The 13,874-nt window shown below is 45.2% G+C and overlaps 2 non-coding genes across 2 annotated transcripts; both read right to left on the reverse strand.

Moving 5' to 3' along the window:
- Nucleotides 1-12,409: 12,409 nt before the first annotated feature.
- LOC148774471 (small nucleolar RNA SNORD113/SNORD114 family) lies at nt 12,410-12,483 on the reverse strand. Its single transcript, XR_016035748.1, has one exon. It is a non-coding gene; the product is annotated as a small nucleolar RNA SNORD113/SNORD114 family (small nucleolar RNA).
- Nucleotides 12,484-13,344: 861 nt separating this feature from the next.
- Nucleotides 13,345-13,490, reverse strand: LOC129550815 (small nucleolar RNA SNORA79). Its single transcript, XR_008684944.1, has one exon. It is a non-coding gene; the product is annotated as a small nucleolar RNA SNORA79 (small nucleolar RNA).
- Between the last annotated feature and the right edge of the window lie 384 nt (nt 13,491-13,874).

Raw genomic sequence — 13,874 nt, forward strand, 5'->3', positions numbered from 1 at the left:
ACTGGGAGCTTCCAAATAGTTCTCTAGTTTATGTGGATGTGTGCATTGTATATATATATCAATATCATCTATATCTATGTCTATCTATACAACCAGAGAGTTGAGAAAAGAACCTAAAATGAAAGTTAGACACTGACACACACTTGGATGGAAAAAAAGAAAAAAAAAAAAGCTTGGAGACTCTTTAAGAGAGACAATGTCAAAAATATTATTAATATTTTTAGAAATATCAAAGAAGCAATTGCATCCATGAAACAACATTCATTAAGATAATACTTAGAGAGTAATAAAAAAGAACTCTTGAAAATCAGACATTGCAGAAATGAAGACAGAGTAATTGCTCAGTAAGAAAACAAAGAGATTAAGATACAAAAATCGGAGGAAAAATACATGAAAAGTAGAGAACCTGTCAAAGAGATCCAACATACAAACAACAGTTCAGGAAAGAGAAAACAGATGGGAGGCCACTGTCCAAGGAATTGAACAAGAAATGCCCATAAGTGAAAGACATACGCTTTCAGATCAAAAGGGCCTGGCAAAATGGATGAATGTACACCACATCAAAACACACACACATGAAATTCAAAACACAATAAGAAAAGACTAGAAGTTCCAGGAAGGGAGGGTAACAAAAGATCACATACAAGGGATGGGAATCAGAAGTTTTCAGACTTCTGATCAATATCACTGGAAGTTAGAAGACAATTATTTACGCTTTTCAAATCTGAAGGGGAAAAATGGTACCAACTAGAATTCTATACCAAGCTAAACTATCAACATCAGTGTGGACTAGACATTATCCTTTTCTTATGTGAAAGATCTCCAAAAATTTACCTCCCATGGACCCTTTACCAGCAAACTGCTAGAGGATGCACTCTAGCTAAACAAGCGAGTAAACAAAAAATGAGAATAACACAGGATTTACAAAACTAGGGATCCAACCAAGGAGAATCCCCAGGAAGAAATGAGGAAGTGCTTCCACTATAAGGGCAGAAAGCCCAAAGATGAACCAATCCCGAACAAAAGAGAGAAGGAGGCTCCAGGAAGAGATGTCTTCAAAAAGATAAACACATTAAATAAAAACGAAAAACACTAATGTGTTTGGATGTCATGAAAGGCTGGAGATGAATTTGCGATAAGTTCATTAATAACCAACCAAAGAGAGAAGGAAACAAGAAAGACAAAACCAAAACAATCATCGACTCCAGAGAAAACAAAAGTTGTAAGGAAACGTCAACAATCACAGTGCCGTTGCTGTACTCTCAAGTATTTACACTGTTATAATATATAAAGACTGAATACCAATCAAACCAAATCTGAGTGAAATATATTAAAAGAAGGGGACAGACAGGTATTCTTGTGTGTGTTGAGGCCAAACGTGAAAGAATTAAATCTTCATTTTTTGAGGTTGAAAAGTCAAGATAATGTCTAAGTCAAAAAAAATTTTTTTTTGAGAACTAGAAAAATCAGAATGTCACTTACAAAAATTGTTGTAAATGTCAAAAGAACCATTTAAAGGAGTAAAAAGCTGTTGCTTAGGTGGAGTAGGATATGGAATTGGAGTGGAGAAGGATGCGTCTACAGAATCTTTTAAGCTATTAGACTCTTAAAATGAAGCATATGCATGACTTTGACAAAAATAAAACTTAATGAAAGCTGAATAAAGCAAAGAAACTGAACTGGCAATTCAGCTACAGAGAACCAGTAAAGATACGGGGGAAATGCTCCTACAATAAAAGAACTGAAAACGAGAAGAATGAAATTTGGCAAACTGATGAATGTTTAAAACCTTGATAATTCCCAGAGAAAGTCACTTGCTAAACTAATTCTGAGAATGGTACAAAGTTCAAGGGGGACAATTTGGCCATCAAATGCTCACACCTTTTGACACGGCCACCCCACTCTTATGAGTACAATTAAGAGACATACGTGAAGATGAAGAAACAAAGCTGCTCACTCCAGCTTTTATCATCCAACTTTTAAAAATCATGCAAATACCTGACAAGAGTGTGTCAGTTAAAACAATTATGATATAGTCATTTGCTAGGATACTAGGTAAAAAAAAATCATAAGATAGGAAATTACTTAATGGCATGGGAAATGTTTAGGATGTCTACTTAGGTGAAAAATTAGGATGGCTATGATGAACCCAATTAAAAATGTGTGTACATATGTATACACACACACGTGCGCACACACACACACACTCACTTTTGCAATTTACAGGTGAAACCAAAAGACCAGAAGCTGGTCTTCAACATGCTGGCAGTGGTCATCTTTGAGTGATGAGACTAGGGTGAATCCTGTTCTTCCGCTTGTTCTGTGCAGTGTTTCACAATACATGTGTTTCTTTTTCTAGAATTATTACATGTAATAAGTTTTAGTTATCAGCTTAGTAGCTTTTCTAGGAAAAACTCACATGAGTCCCCCCTTCTTCATTCTCCACTACAGAAATGAAATTATCTGCACAATTTATAAAAGAGATTCAGCGGGGGCAAGGGTGTGAAGGTAACCCTGAGTCCTAAAAAGGACTCTGGTGTCCAGTCAGCTGCAAAGTGACCAATTGGGCGGGACCAGAGATGAAGGCCCGGTGACCTCACCCCTTTGCCCTGCCACTTCTGAATGGCTTCACCCTCCACTCAGAGAAGCAGCTGTCGGAAATGGCCCCAACCGCTTCCTGCCACTGCTCCAGCTGGGCCCCTCTGAGACCTGCATGTATGCCGCAGCTCTCCGAGGATCCCCTCCAGTCATTACCTTTCCTAGACCATGCCTGACCCTTAGTCACAGGCACACATGCCTCTTAGAGTGTAACCCAGAAAAGGAGAACTCACCCAGTGAAGGAAGGGATCCACCCATCGGAATCACCCAGGGGAAGTCCTGTGCTTCGCCAACCACACCTCCACGGGCTCCGTGCAAACAACCTTCCAAGACAAGAGCACTGAGTCACAAAACCAAGTCCAACTATGTGAGCACGTGTCTGACCACAAACGCAGTGTCAAGCCCCAGAAGGGCTGTTGGGAATGGCAAGGCCAGCCCTGGGGACACGTAGCTGCAGCAGAGCCGCTCCTGCCTTCGGGATGCTTCTAATCCAACGAGAAACGAACAGCTATGGCATGAAACTCAGGGGTGCTGCAACAGCTCTAGGTGTCAATGGGGGAAGGACAAGAAACTCAGGCTGGAATACGGCAGAGGGGAGGATGGAGAGTTTCAGCCAGCCGGGATGTTCCTCAAGATAAACACAGGGGCCCATGTGACTGGCTGAGTCGATCAGCGCCCTCAGCCTCCTTCCCATCGATCAGCACTACTGTTAGCATCACTGTTGTCACCCTTGTACCCAGGGATACCCAGAATTGGACTGATGACAGTCTTCAATCCCAATACCAGCCATCACTGATCCACAATGGCTCCTTCCGTTTATCCTCTTTAGGTGACATTTTAAGAAGGTACTGCTCATTCATAAACCCACCAGAGCGCCAGCCCAGAGACACTGTCGTTTGCATCCCCCAGGGCTGGGTGGCCATTCTGTGCAGCCCCGGGTCACAGGGCCCCCGTGCAGCCCTGCCGTTGGAGGTGGGCACCCCCCAATCCTGGATTTGGGGGCTGTGCTCCGGCTCCTGACCTCTCACCCTGATCAGTTCTTGCCTCGCCGTTCCTGACCTGGGGACCAAGCTCAGCCTGCCTCTCCCTGCTGGGAAGGATACGGGCTGGTCTCAACAGCAGACCAGACCCAACCGAGCTTCTCCCAGAGGTCCTGGCTGCCAGGGTTTGGAGGCAAGTGAGCAGCAAGTGGGCTCTGGGGCAGGGGGCGAGCTCAGGCAGACCCAGGGTGGCCCTGCCCCAGCTCCCCGGATGGGCGGGGCCCTGTGATTCTTGTATTTGAAACGAGCTGTTTGGGGCGACTTTTAGGAGCAGGAGGCGCATTTTCTAGATGCTTCTCTGCAGGGTTTTATAACCCTTCTCTGCAGGTAACCAAAGTTACCGCACTGGTGGACTTGGCCAAGATCACTGGTTCAGTTCTTTCATCCTAACACGCAAACCGCAAACCATGCTGTGATGCTCTCAGGACCCAAACCCTGGCATGAATGAGATACCGCCTCTGATCCCACAGGTGGGAACAGCAGACACCAGGCTCTGCGCCCAGAGCACCTCCCCACTTCCCTCTCAGCAGAGGTTAGGGGACAGTCGGGACCACAGCTGGGACACACCTAAGCGGGCCCACCTTCCTCCCCTCTGGGCAGCCACCAACAGCTACCACTGACACCAGGGACGTCTGCCAGGGATGCGGCCCAGCCCCCACTAAGCTAACGAACGCTCATTGTATCATGTTGAAAAAACACACTGGGGGATGCCTTAGATCTGCGGGAAAAGAAAATAAAACCTGGCCCCCAAATTACAAGTGGGGCTCAAGGGCGTGGAAGGATGCATGCGATGGGGCTCAGGACTGCAGGGAAAGAGAGAGAGACAGATTTTCTCTTGCCCCAGTGGGCAAAAGAAGGATGAGAGAACTTGGTGGTGTCATCCTTGCTTCAATCTGCATATGGGGAAACTGAGGCCAGGCAAGGCAGCCTCTGGCTACAACTGCGAGACTCAGGTGATGAGAAGAAGGATGCAACACCCCTGGGAGGGTCCCTGGGGGAGACCAAGGTCCCCTGCAAGCCAGGGAGACCAGGGGAGGGGAGACGTGAGGAGGAGGAGGCCAGTGGGGAGATTCTGCACAGGAGGGAAAACCGACAGCACCGCTTAGGCTCAAGGGCAGGGACGGGAGAAGAACACGTGACACGGAACACACAAGATGCATGGGGAAGGGAACTGCTCGCAGGGGCCGCGTGCTCCGGTCAGGGCACAGCTCTTCACACTTTCAAGATGCTGGCAGAATCAATGAATGAAATTTGACTTCCCTTTTACAGATGACGGGCATGGGACTTGGAGAGGCCTGGTGACGTCCCCAAGGGCACACCTTGCTGTCCTTCCTGGTAGAAAGAAGACGAAGAAGTCAGAAGAGAATGAGGCAAAACAGAATCGTCTGTCCTTGGGGGTCCAGTCCGGGGCCAGCGTCCACTCAGGGAGGACTGTCGGCCCCTCCAGTGCTCACACACGTGTCCCATTGATTTCAGGACCAGCTCAAAGTCGCCTCTGGCTTCTGGACGGCCTGAGGCCTTCACCAAAAGCTTGAAAGAAGAGCTAATGAGGCTGACCCAGCCCGCTCCAGTTTCATCAGAGAAGCAAAACCAAACCGCGGAATTCTGTCTCGCAAACCCTCAGCCTACTCAGTGACGGCGGAAGGTTTGTTTTCAATCTTCCCTTCCCTTCTCTGGGAGGAGGCCTCGGTGACCCCCACAAACCAGACTCAGTTTTGGCCGGTGGCCACTGGGTTTTAAATTTTGAAACGGGCCTTTTGCAAACTGTTCAGTTTCAAGCCCTTGGTCCTATTGCTTACATCCTGTCCAAACTTCCTGGGGGAGTGAGATTTATTTAAGAAAGGAATAAAATCCCCATGTTCAGCCCATTGAGTGAAAACACGTTCCATCCCAGGCAATTTCAAGGATTAAGGTTACATATCTCTTAATGAGTCGCAGGCGGAAGGCAAAGTGGAGCTGGCTGGAAGAGTAGGACCAGCCTCAGTCATGAGGAGGTGCCAGTCCTTGGTGCCAAGGACCCCGATTCTCTGCCATGAGGTAATCTGCACCCCCAGCATGGCCTCACAATCCTTGCTTTGTACATGCATTCATTCACTTCTTAGTGATGATCAGCCAGACTGCACAGGTTCTGTATTGGACAGTGGGGGGTCCGAGGCACCCGACACTAAGCACCCCCAGTTGGGAAGCTCAAGGCTGGTTGGGAAGGCAGATGCCTAACCAGATCATGGCCAAGCAATAGGACAGGTTTCTGCACAGAAGTCACGTTCATGGCCATGGAACAGCTCTGAGTTGGGGGGGGGTGGGCGGGACTCATCCCACCTGGAGACATAGGAGAAGCCCTGCAGTGACTGAGCACTGCAGGGAGAGGGCTAAAGGATGAGCTTGTGCAAAGAGACACACGCAGACTCGGAGGAGAGGGGGTGGTCTGCTGGGTGTTGCACGAGGCCAGGGAGCATGTGGTAGGAGCTGTGGCTGGGGGACACGTCTTGAGGATCCTCGAGCGTGAACCATGGAGCCTGGACATCACCCTGAGGCTCTGGGAACTCATGAAAGAGCTCTAAGGAGCGGGGGACTCTTCTGCAGGCATTCTAGAAAGATGCACAGGGAGGAGAAGCAAGAAGACCAATCAGAGGCACGCGAGAGCCCAGCTAGCCTAGACCAGTGTGGAGTGATGGAGACGAGAGGTGGGCTCCCGGGCTCCCTGGAGAGATGCTGAAGGTGGGAGGGGCTGGAGCCCGAGGCAGAGTGACGGAGGGGTCCGGGACGGTGAGTAAAACAACACCAGTGGTGCTGTAGAGCATTCTAGCAATGTTAGTTAGCAACAGCTGGTGTCCCAGGCAGCCATCTTGAGAAACTCAATGGAATATGGTAGAGGAAAGAGAGAAGGGTGAAGACATACTTCATTCTACCCTTGCCTTGTCATTTGGCAACACATCAAAGAGAAGTACTTGAAAGTTGATGGGGCACATCAAGGCCTGACATGCAACAGAGCCTTCCTTAACAAGTATGGTGCCTGAACGAAGGTAGTGGTGTCTGGCTGGTCACACCTGCCCAGGAAGTGACTGATCAGCAGCTGCACTCCAAACTCCAAAGAACACTGGTCTCTCTCTCCTCCAAGGATGACCGAAGACCCCGCTGACCTGATTGATCCCAGGGAGCCAAGCCACCGACCAGCTCTCTCCAAAGTTATAGCCTTGCCCTCCTGTCTCTCCCTGAACATGGGAGAGAAGCAGGGGGTCTTCTCATGAGGGCTGAGATCAGTCCAGATGGCAGGTTCACAAAGCCCTGGGCACCTGGGCTTTATAGCACTGCTCACACGTGTAATTAGGTAATTTAGAAAATCTATCTCCCACTCACGACTGGACCCTCCACCAAGGCAGAGATGAGATACGCCTTATTTCTTGCTATCCAGCTTCTTGCAACACAGAAAGGGCCCAATATTTTTTGAGTACATGAAAGAATGAATGATTAATTCACCAAGTACTTCCAGATGCCCAGACCTTCTTCTGGGTGAGCGTGACACAAAAAGAAGACCCCAAACTCAAGAAGTTCAAAGCCCTTTGGGAGAAATTGGTAGTTCATAGTCAACGAGGCAAGATGGGCTCTGTCAGCTGTATGGACAAAGGATGAATGACTGACAAAGTGCAAGTTTGCACAAAGGGATGTGAAAAATGGGAGGGGAGTGCAGGGAGCTGTGCGAGTGTGAGAGGCAGGGGCGTCTGTGTTCGGCTACGAGGTGAGCTCACCTCATTTACCCGGGAACTCTGCGGAAACGTGGGAACCCAGCGCCAGTACTTGCACACACTCGCCAGTCAGATCTCAGACTCTAGCCCAAGCCCATCAATGCTTACCGTCCTGCTCAACCTCAGCATTATGAGGGTCTACCGGCTACCAATATGGTCTGAACTCCTCTACGGAGGGACTGGAGTTTTAACCAGATGGGAGAGAGTTGACCCAGAAGACTCAAAATTAGAGGCCCAGATGCCCACGGTTAGGAAAGAGGATTCAATTCTACCTGTTCAGTCTGCAGTAGAAAGGTCAGTGGTTTGAGCCAACATCAAATCCTTGTGAGGGAGATGGCTATATTCCAAGCCAGACGACCAAGTAGCATCATCAGTTCAAAGGAAGGATGCAGGATGAGGAGTGGGAGATGGAATCCAGGGTCAGGAGCCAGTGAAGACAAGACAGGAAGAGGAGTGGTCAGTGTTAGATAAACCACAGATACTGAACAAACAACTGCTGGAGGGAAGGAGCGGATGGGAGGGGCGGAGGGAGGGAGGGAGGGTGGATTTGGGGCAAATGCCCCATACGATGCAAAACTGCGGTCAACTCATGTTTCTTGTTGTCTCTCCCTGGAAGAGGGCACATTATGCTGCCTGAAAGGTGAGTAGTCTGGGCTCATCCTAACTGGCATTCTTTAAAAACTCAGTTGAACTCTTCATTCTTCTGGGACAGGGGAATATGGGTATCACATCCATTTGGGAGCTTTTAAATGAATGCGGGTGACACCATCTATTACAGCTCCTTAGTAATTTCTAAGGCATCTCTTCCCTCCCTGGTACCACAGTACGTACAGGACAGGTATTATGTTAGGTAAGAAGAGGCTCATAAGCTTCTGTTAGATAAGACTGGGCTTCCCAGGTGTCTGCTAGTGGTAAAGAATCTGCCTACCAATGCAGGAGATGCAAGAGACTAGGGTTTGATCCCTGGATCAGGAAGATCCCCTGGAAGAGGGAATGGCAACCCACTCCAGTATTCTTGCCTGGAGCATCCCATGGACAGAGGAGCCTGGCGGGCTACAGTTCATGGGGACACAAAGAGCCGGACACAACTGTGGAACTGACCACACATACACACACACACAGACAAGGTTAATTCTCAGGACAATCCAGCCAGGGAGGTATCATTATCCTTGTCTAAGAGGTTTGGGGAGGCTGGAGGTCCAGGGTGTTCCCCGTCTAACCCACTGTCCCACAGCTGGAAAGCAGGAGGAAGCAAAGGAGCGGTCCCCCTCACTGGAGGCACAAAAACAAGACTGTGTTATTTTCAACCTCCTGTCTTGGCAGAGGCGGGGGCAGCTTTCGGGAAGACCCAGGGCCTCCATTCCACCAGTCCGAGCCAACGTTGCCCAAGGATGGGCCAAGGTCCAGGGCAGTCGGAACTGCCAGGATCCTGTCTCACTGTCTGGCACTGGACGCAGGAAGCTGGACTCGAGGGAGAATTTGCACGCGGGTGGGAGAACACCGCGGACCAGCTGACACACCACCACCTCCCCGTGGAACGGCTCCCTGTCATTCTCAGAAGGGCCATCCCAGTTGCACAAAAGCACGTGTATTTTTAGCTTTCCGTTCATTCATTCAGCAGTAATTTACTGGGCGCCTCCTAGGCTCAGGCTGGGAAGGCCCTGCGGAGACAGAGAAGAATCTGACCCAGTTCTTGGCTGTCCGGGCAGGTCAGCTTGGTGGAGGCATGTAAACAAATGCTTGTTAGCATGTGCCCTGAGGCCGGGGTGTGGCTCAGTGGTCAGGGAAGGAAGCCCAGTGGGACCTGCTCCACTCTGCGTCACACACGGGCCACTGACTTGCTCACTCACTTACTGATCCATTCACGAACTCACTCTTCCGTTCAGAGCGCTCCATTTATTCTTGGGTGACATGCTCATTCACTGGGTCATTGACTCACTCAACAATTACCCTTTCCCTCGATAACTCTAATATACGCATTCCCCCATCCATTTGCCTATTCACTCCCTCGTTAATTTCTGCCATGCGCTGACTTATGTTCTCATCAGTTAAATTACTCAACTCTGTCCTCCTCTGACTGGCTTTATTCCCTCCCTCACTTTTTGACTCATTCATCAATTAATTCGTTTGGTTCCTCACCGACTCACGGGCCTATTCACCCCTCGTTACTAGCTTCTACTCAACCATTCATTGGTAAGCTCACTCCGGAACCCATTTACTAATCCATTCATCTGTCACTCACTGGACCATGGACCTACTGGTCTTTCGTTCACTCCTTGCTTGACCTATCTGTCACTCACCATCCACCTCTTGACAATTTACCTACACAGAGACACATCCACTCAAGAATGTAACATACACATACTGACTTACTCAATGCATGATTAATGTATTCCCTCAGTCTTATACTCCACATTTTCACTCAATCTTCCATCCCTTTGTTTACTCAAAGATGCATTCATTCACTAACTCACTGCTTCAGTCATTCATCATTTATACGATTTATTCATCAACTCACTCAACAAATATATTCTGAGTGATCTACATGCAACGCAAACAAGGAGTGCAATTCCTAATGTCCTGGATCTTACAGACCAGGGATTCGGTCATTGGCTCAGGCATCTTCTCTTTTATAAAGCACATGATATGTCACTGAGGTCTAGCCTTCTGTGCTTCTGGAAAACCCATGTATTTGCCCTTATATTGAATTATTATATTTATCACTAATCCCACCTAATCCCAAAGAGTTACCTGATGGCTGAAACTAGATCTGATTTAGATATGAATGCCATGACTAATACAGAGTCTGACATGGATTTGGATCTATCCTTCCTGAGCTGAAATTATTACCCTAATATTGGTTATTTTTGCACTCTCTCAGATACCAAGTGCCAGAAAAAATTTTAAATGTAGAGTATAGGGACCTCTTGAAATCACCTCCAATCAGATCACTAATATTTGCCCTGAGACAGGGTAACAAAATAATTCAAGTAATGAATTATGATCTCAGCATGCAAAATATCCAAATAATTTCAGTGAAACATGCAGAGCAGAACTGTACACTGTTCTGTTCTGTGCTTGGTCACTGTGTCATGTCCGACTCTGTGAGACCCCGTGGACTGCAGCCCGCCAGGCTCCTCTGTCCATGGGATGCTCCAGGCAAGAATACTGGAGTGGGTTGCCATGCCCTCTTTCAGGGAATCTTCCCAACCCAGGGATCGAAGTCAGGTCTGCTGCACTGCAGGCAGATTCTTTGCCATCTGAACCACCAGGGAAGCCCAAGAATAGTGAAGTGAATAGCCTATCCCTCCTGCATTGCAGGTGGATTCTTTACCTGCTGAGTTACCCAGGAAGCCTGAACTACATTCTATATTCTATTACAACAAATATCTTTTAAAGTGTTTTATTTCATAAATTTCAGTAATGTAGAACTGTAATAACCATAATCCTCATTTCAAAATACATTTTCACCATTGGTCCTCCTCTTACTTGGTTTTTCACAGATTTAACTCACTAAAATACAAGAACGGACTCAACGAATATTTTAACCTCTATGTCCTCACTATACACAGAATTAATATTGATAGATTAAATTTTCTTGGTTAAATGGATCTCAGAGAAGCAAATCTGGGTCGATCACAATTCTTGCTTCACAAAATTTTATCACTGGAATATTCTTGGTTATTTTAATTTTCTTTATATATGAATTTTACTTATTTATGAATTTAGTCAGGTACTCATTTTCAAAAATAAAATCAATAGCAAAGAATCTGTTTCTAAACAAGAGGGAAGTAGGCATTTGCTGTCTGAGGCAGGGAGCTCAAGCTCGGTGCTCTGTGACAACCTAGAGGGGTTGGGTGGAGGGGGAGATGGGCGGGAAGGCAAAGAGGAAGGGTGTACATGGCTGATTCATGTTGACAAATGGCAGGAACCAACACAATACTGTAGATCAATTACCCTCCAATTAAAAATAAATTACTAAAAAAATCAACAAGAGGGTAAACTGTGACTATTAAGTCTCTGTGTACCCGTTAAACAGACTGGTAAACAGTTGAATTAAACAAATCTTTGTTTCATGAATAATCACATCATTGATCATGAGTGGCCACTGTGATTTTACTAGCCTGTTTATCTTTAATTTGTTTAATTATTTAAGACCCAAGGAAAACATAACCAACCCAAGAATAATACCTTTGACTAAGTCTAGAATTCATCTATGCCCTTTTTACTCTAAGAGGTAGCATTAAATCTATTTTCTAATGAATATCTTTTTTATTTTCCTTTTGCAAAATGAATAAACCATGACGTTTCTCAGACAAATTCTTATCCTTGGTGCCAGCATAATTTTTGATTTGTTTTATAACTGCATGAAACCATCTATTTTTAAAAAATATACTCATCATCCATAAACAAATGACCAAACCAAGAATAAAAACTTAATCTCATACTTACTTTGATCTATATTCTCCTTGACCACATAGGTAACAGTTAAGATCATCATCATTAAATAATAACTAAAACAACCAAGGTGCAGCCATTCCGGGGCACAAAACAGAAGAAAAAAAGAACGACATTCACTGATCATTGGCTCATATTTTATACTCATTCATTTAGTTAACCATTTCTTTAATCCTAATTTTTTTCTTTCATGAATCAAACCCACTTCAAACTAAGAGAAGGACATATATTTAACTTAGCTGTGCCTCACACACGCTGGTAACAACTTGATGCGTGTCTTCTTAATGGACCAACGTACTTCAGATTGAGTGAGTGAAGTAATTACATTTCAGAAGCGAAGTTTCAAACTGAACTGAAACTAACTTCAGAACTGAAGTAATTATATTCCTTGTTTTATAAATATCCTCAAAGTTGGTCTGTGTTTTGACCTCTTTTCTTTTCAACATATTTATTGATCCATTCATTTATTTACAGATAGTATAAAGCCAATATCTATGAACTCTCTCAACTAGATTCTCAAACAGCCTGAGATGATTCCCCCAAGAGTCATACACTAACTGTCTTCTCACCATGGACCTCAGGGGTTCCGAACATGATTGATCATAATTTTCATTCAGATGCATTCCATTCACATCATTGGTCCAGGTGTGGCCCTTCAGCATTTAATTTGAACGATTTTTAGATGTTACAATGAACAGCCATGAATCCTCTGTCCTACTCAACAAATGTAACTCTGACTTCCTAAATGAGCAATGGCCTAGATCATCATCAAGAGAGGAGTGGGACTAACATAAAAGGGGACATGTCAGTTTTGAAATGAATGGGAAAGCTCAGTTTGTTTTTCTTTTATCTCATTTGTGCTAAATTGTGTTAATCATAAACTTTGGCTCATAACACATTCTTATCATAGGTCTATGCATGGCATTTAATTTTAATTACATTTATTCTTTTCTAACGACACAGTGGAAACCCACAAACTAACCACCCAAACCAAGAACTTTATTACTCACATGGCATGATGGCGTGCTCCTTCCCCAGATGGATTAGGCAAAGCTCTTCATGGCTGGAGCATAACTTAATGAGCTATAGTCCATCCATCCTGTGGAATGAAGAGATGTTGACAAATGAAAACGCCTGGATTTGGGTTTTAATTTCGTGAACACTAGGTAGCCATGACAACAATTAATTGTAAACAATCATTTATACTACATTCTCATCTCTGGCTCTATGAATGAATGGACCTCCATTTTATTAATTAATGTATTCAGTTCATTTTAATAGCATAATAAGCACCCTTTAATGAACCACCCAACAGAAGAACTATAAATCTTACAGACAAGAGACTCTGGGCCCTTTACCGACATTGATAAGAGGTTAGAACTTCATTTTGTGAAAGATGCCGGTTGTGTTGAATCAGATTCATCATGAACCTCAGTGGACAGCACAATCTTATCATTGGTCCTTATACGACCTTCTTTGGTTATAGCCTGTCCTTCCTTTTTTTCAACTGTTCGACTTGCAAAAACCAGGAGTCACTATCAGATAGGCAAGCCATCCGCATGGTGCTCTGGGTGAAAACAAATCTGCTTGCTCTATGATGGACTAAAACCCCACTACCCAAGGTATAAAGTAGTGAGAGGAACAGCCATCAAATGTATCCCATACTTTCAAACCATACACTGAATATCCTAAACAGGTTCCCCCAATGAAGACAAGAACTTGGCTATTACTCACCTTCAACCATGAAGGTCTTGATATTACAGAATGATTAGTAGTTCATGTCCATTCTGTGAAGGACAAAGGAAATAGCAAAAACAAAAAACAAAAAAAAAAAAACAGGGGGTGGGATGGGGAAGGAGAAATGAATAGACATTCTTTTATAAAATAAAATGTTAAATGAAATGACAGAATATCTCTTGTCCCCAAATAGAGAAATATGGAAAGGAAAAAAATTCTTTCCACTGATCCATGTTTTCCCCTTGACTGACTTGCTATTTAGGTTTTGACTAATTTACTTTGTTATTTATTTCCAATT

The sequence above is a fragment of the Moschus berezovskii genome, chromosome 21 (assembly GCF_049115385.1).
Source record: "Moschus berezovskii isolate FMDL1 chromosome 21, NW_MosBer_1.0, whole genome shotgun sequence".
Lineage (NCBI taxonomy): Eukaryota > Metazoa > Chordata > Mammalia > Artiodactyla > Moschidae > Moschus > Moschus berezovskii.